Source organism: Oncorhynchus mykiss, chromosome 14 (genome assembly GCF_057628025.1).
Source record: "Oncorhynchus mykiss isolate SJ-2025 chromosome 14, ASM5762802v1, whole genome shotgun sequence".
Taxonomy (NCBI): domain Eukaryota; kingdom Metazoa; phylum Chordata; class Actinopteri; order Salmoniformes; family Salmonidae; genus Oncorhynchus; species Oncorhynchus mykiss.
Genome location: NC_143035.1, coordinates 18,254,611 through 18,259,910, shown reverse-complemented (window position 1 = coordinate 18,259,910; position 5,300 = coordinate 18,254,611). Strand labels below are relative to the sequence as shown.

The 5,300-nt window shown below is 40.1% G+C and overlaps 1 long non-coding RNA gene across 2 annotated transcripts; it reads left to right on the top strand.

Moving 5' to 3' along the window:
• The first annotated feature begins 716 nt into the window (after positions 1-716).
• LOC110489474 (uncharacterized) lies at positions 717-4,854 on the top strand. Of its 2 annotated transcripts, none has more exons than XR_002468579.3 (3): positions 717-800; positions 2,438-2,649; positions 4,324-4,854. It is a non-coding gene; the product is annotated as an uncharacterized LOC110489474 (long non-coding RNA). The 2 variants fall into 2 exon arrangements; XR_016486208.1 differs by lacking the exon at positions 717-800 and adding an exon at positions 1,807-1,965.
• Positions 4,855-5,300: the final 446 nt, after the last annotated feature.

Here is a 5,300-nt window from a genome sequence, read left to right as displayed (position 1 = left end):
CTCGTTCCTTGGTTTTCTCACCACCTCCAGATAGGAGACACGCTGGACACTCCTTACCCATGCCACCTTATTCTCCTTCACTCTAACAGGGAAATCCACGATTTCAGGCCTATGTTCACCTCTACAGTTGCTTCTACTGCTGATTGGCCCTATAATGAGCAGGCTAAAAATCCAGGGGTTTATTCATTACGTCTAGCAACGGAAATCGTTTACCATTTAAGAACCAAACCGAGCAGACAGAACGGGGAGGGACCTACCTGAATTTGTCCAATAGAAGCTCCCCCTTTAAGATAACAAGGTTGCATTCAGTATGTTTTTACATTCTGGATAGTTCAATTGAACAAAAACTGTACTTTACTGAATGACTAGTTGGAAAAACAGGGAGGGGTTAGGGAATTCTGTCAGCTTTTCCACTGCCCTTTATATACGTCACTCATTGCTTCAAGCCACACCCACCAAACGGGAGCAAACATACCTCAAAGTCTGTTCAACAACATACATGAGCGTTTAGAAGAAACGTGTCATTCAGGACAAACCATTACGCAACGTAGCAAACATTTAAGTGAACTGAACGCACCTCTGGTGGAGGTGCCGGTCACAATCACACCTGCAATCAATATACACAAACACAACCAATTAGTTCAAACTGACCAATAGCAAGCTCACAATCTCATTGCTATCATATTTAATTTAATTGAGGCACCTCCATCTTGTTACAGAACTCCAAGATTTCCTTTGGCTGAGAAGGTACTGAACATGCTCTCAAAAATGTTGGTGCCTGGAAAATACATGTTTCTGAGGTGAGCAGGACTATTATGAGATGCTGTTGTCGTGATGCCTCCAGGCCACAAGCAAAGTCATGAGAAGAGGAATATTGGGGCAGGGACACAGAAAGGGGGATTTTTGAGGAGGAAGGACGGGGGGAAAGAAGAGGTGGGATTTAAAATGAAGGGAGATAGTGATCAAAATGGAGCTGGGGTGTTGAAGATCGTTGTGAAATTCGAATCTGAGTGAGCTGTGCGCCAGATCGAGTTCTTGAGGTGAAATGGCAGTGAATGATTACGCTAAGTGAGGTGGAAGGTGTGGTGAAGAGCTTAGAACCCGAGCCAGGTATCAATGGACTTGATAAAGAAGAATCTGGTCCAGTAGAGTGTCATTTTTGGAGGAAATGGATCCATTTGTGGTTTCAGGGTGGGTGAACAAGGCATTGGGTGCAGTTGAGTCAGTGAAGATATCCCAAGTTCACTACAGGTTGTTTGTTTCTACTGATCAGAGGGAGTGGGCGCTCTGTGTCACGCAACTTGGGTCAAGATCTGTTTCTTGCTTTGCTCTTATGAGCAGGGCACCATTGAAAGGAGTGATGTATGTGGTAGCATTAAGTGTGGAGGTGGAATAATTGAAGTTGAAGATTCCTAGTGTTTGTGATGCCTGCCGTTTGGTGCGATGCAGAGGAGTCACTGTCAGTCCTTTTGCGTCTTTACCTGACAAAGTTATGTTAGGATATATCAGTTATCCTGTTAGAGCTTTTGTGCAGAATCCACCGCAATGTTTATGGTCATGTTGCAGCAGTTTTGTAGGATCGAGATTCCAAGATGTGGGAAGTGTTCAACAGGGCATGGGCTAGAGGATTGTGTAGTTTCGGTGAATAAAGTTGTCAACTGTAGGGTTGCTCGTGTTGCTGGGGATTGGGAGTGTCCGGTGCGAGAGAGGCAGGTTGAGGTGGGCCACCCACTGGGGAGCCAGGCCCAGCCAATCAGGATGTTTTTCCCCACAAAAGGGCTTTATTACAGACAGAAATACTCCTCTGTTTCATCAGCTGTCCGGGTGGCTAGTCTCAGACGATCTCGCAGGTGAAGAAGCCGGATGTGGAGGTCCTGGGCTGGCATGGTTACATGTGGTCTGCGGTTGTGAGGCCGGTTGGACGTACTGCCAAATTCTCTAAAAGGACATTGGAGGTGGCTTATGGTAGAGAAATTAACATTAAATTCTCTGGCAACAGCTCTGGTGGACATTTCTGCAGTCAGCATTCCAATTGCATGCGCCCTGAACTTGAGACATCTGTGGTGTTGTTGTGTTGTGACAACTGCATATTTTAGTGCCATTTTATTGTCCCCAGCACCAGGTGCACCTGTGTAACAATCATGCTGTTTAATCAGCTTCTTGTCAGGTGGATTGATTAGCTTATCAAAGGAGAAATGCTCACTTACGGGGATGTAAACACATTTGTGCACAATTTTTTTTTTTTTTTTGTGCGTATGGACAATTTCTGCAATCTTTTATTTCAGCTCATGAAACATGTGACCAACACTTTCTACATGTTGCATTTATTTTTTTCAGTAAATAGTGGGTTTTTAATTAGTGTAGGGTTAGTTGGAAGGGTCTTTTATTTTGTATTTTCCCGTTTTGTATCACAATGTATAATGGATTTGTGTTATAGTCCAGTTGGGGGCAGTAAAGCAACACATCGGATGCCAACTGCCGAGAAACTCCAAAGATTTCCCCTGTTCACCCATGCCAGTGAGGCCTGATCGCTGAAGCAGACAAACTGAGACACTTGGAGGCTCAGCTAAACTCTTTAGCGCAACAGAGCTTTGGGGGCCAATTTCTTTGCCACAGAGAAAGGAATGTGCAAACTGAAAGACAATGAAGGTACAGAAACTTAGATGCGTTGGCTAGTTGCCTTCCTGAATATTTTGTTTATTTCGACATGCTTTACTTTATCACACCTATTTTTAAAGTAACTGTCCAGTGTTTGCAGATTTCTATGAAATATGTCCCAAAATGAATTACAATACGAGTGAAGTAGTTTTCCTTCCAAAAATACTTAATTATGCTGAAAGGCAGTTTTTCAGTGTTGGAATGGTGTTGGCATACCCAAACTGAATGGTGTGGGCATATACCAGTCTTAAAAAAAATATGAATGCAAGTAGACCGCTGATTGGCCAGCTCATCCTCCTCAGGAGGATGTCTTCCTCTATGAGGAAATGGCAAGCATTTTTGAAACTGTCTGTTTGAGATGCAAGTTTGATTGTTTTTGAAGTTTTCTTTTCTCTCCAATTTATGCTTTGGCCACATATGATATGATGAGTCAACAATATTAACAGAATATTTAAATGCTCTTATACACTAGACAGTTACTTTAAAACCTATGCTTGTTCAATTCACATAATTCAAAATGTTACATTTGCATACAAGATTTTATTTTATTTTTTAAGCTGAAGTAGTTAAACTGAAGGACGTGGATGAAGGTACTGCACAATATAAAGGTTAGATGGCTGAAGGTTAAATCTGTGGTAGTAATCAGGTTGTCTAGCTGGCCTGCAACGTTGGCTAATTGCTTTTCAGAATATTAGTTTTACTTCAGCATATTTTAAAATGAGATATGATATAGAATCTTTAAGTCTTATAATGCTGAATAATCTGAATGTATGCTTTCATCAAAGTTTAATCAAAGTTTAATTGACTGCCAAAGAGGATGAATTTCAAACTGAAGTGATCAAAATGAAGAAAGCGATTGAAGGTACAGAATAAAAGTCAGATGACTTTAGCATAATTATATTAGATGTGATATGTATATAATGTATGTTGAGAAATTAACATATTCATGAAAATGTTACTTACAGATATTAACACTGCACTTAAATGTTCCCTACATTTTGCTCAATCTCAAGATTTACTTTGTATTCACATTAATCAAGGTTAAACTGCATGGCACAGATGTTATGCTGCGTTCAAGTGCTCAGTGGAACTTCCTATTTCGTAGTCAGAAATACGACTTTGTTTCATTCATATGGTCTTTGGTCAGAACAATTGTTCAATCAATAAGATTTTAGCTAGCTTGACAAGGAAGCTAATGTTGCTAATAATAAACTTAGCTAGCTTGCTTAACATATACAATATGGTCAAACCAACTACAGTATCCATATTGATAAGGTGGTTGTCAAACTGAATTGTCATCTTTTGGTGCAAAATGTCAGTGGTGAAACATCGCAACTCGGGCAACAAAATTCTCAGGTTGCCACTTGTAATTGTGACTTGGAGGGTTGTTCAAGTGAAACTTCCCAGGGAATGGTAAATCTAAATGCAGAGACTATGCTGCCTGGACCAGTCATAAGTGACCGGAACCACATTCAGCGCATGTGCAAATTGCATTTCAATATTAATACTGACATGAAAAACATACTGTGTGTAGAATTAACTGTTTGCGTGTGTGTTGGACTGAGCTGGAGGAAGCAATTAGTATTGGCCAATTCCCTTTAGCTAATAGCAATTAGTATTAGACAATTATTGTATTTTGGCATAATACTTTCTCCTCTGTTACAGGTATCTTCACAGATCCAGTGAAGGGAGTCTACTACTTCACATTATGTACGTTTGTCTACAATGACTACAAGGGTGCTGATGGTGACAATGTGGCCATTTTGAATCTGAATAATGGGGACAGGGTCTGTGTGGAACTGTGGGAACAGTGCCAGGTGTAAGACAACAATGATGGGCACATTACCTTCAGTGTGTAAAATAGATGTTATAACCTGTCAATTAGTGATGGGAGGTGAACAAGTGCACACTTTGGGAGGAATGAGCGCTAATTGGGACAGAGCCTCTGTCTGTAATGAAGCAGGAATTCTCTTGACGGTGACTGAATTTCGTGAGAATTGTGTACCTATGCTGAATCCCAAACCAGCCCTGTTTTCTCATGGACTGCACTTGCAAGTTGTATTTTCTATTTTTAAAGTTTTCATATCCACAATATTTCTGGCCTTTTTGGTGATTTTGTTTATGGAAAAGCCTGGATTATAATTTATGAACTTCTCATGCCTCCATGTTATTTTTCTAGGCTGTTAACTTAGTTTAGTGTTTTTTTAATTTTTTAAATGACTATGATTAACTGTAGACATTGTTTTTGAACCGTTGAACTTCAGTATGCCAATGCAATTCATTAGACATTTTCAGACTGACTGTCATGTGGTCTTCAGTGTACTCTGTATAATAATATACTTTCCATCTCCTCTAAAATAAGGTGCATCTTTGCCTTGAGCCACCAGGTATATTTTTAGAGTGAATAGGATGACCTTCATTTACTCTTGGGTACTGTCCTAGAATCCAGAAAAGTAATTTAAAATATTACGTTTTGAGCCACAGATGCAGCCACTTCTTCCTGCAAAGGTTGTTCAGTGTTGTTTTTATCTAGACTTACTCAAAAACACTGACCGTTTGGATGGATTCATTCTTAATTAAATATGCAGTGAGTTCAGGACATCTTTTTGAACCTTATGCATTGGAAAAATGTCTGACAAAAA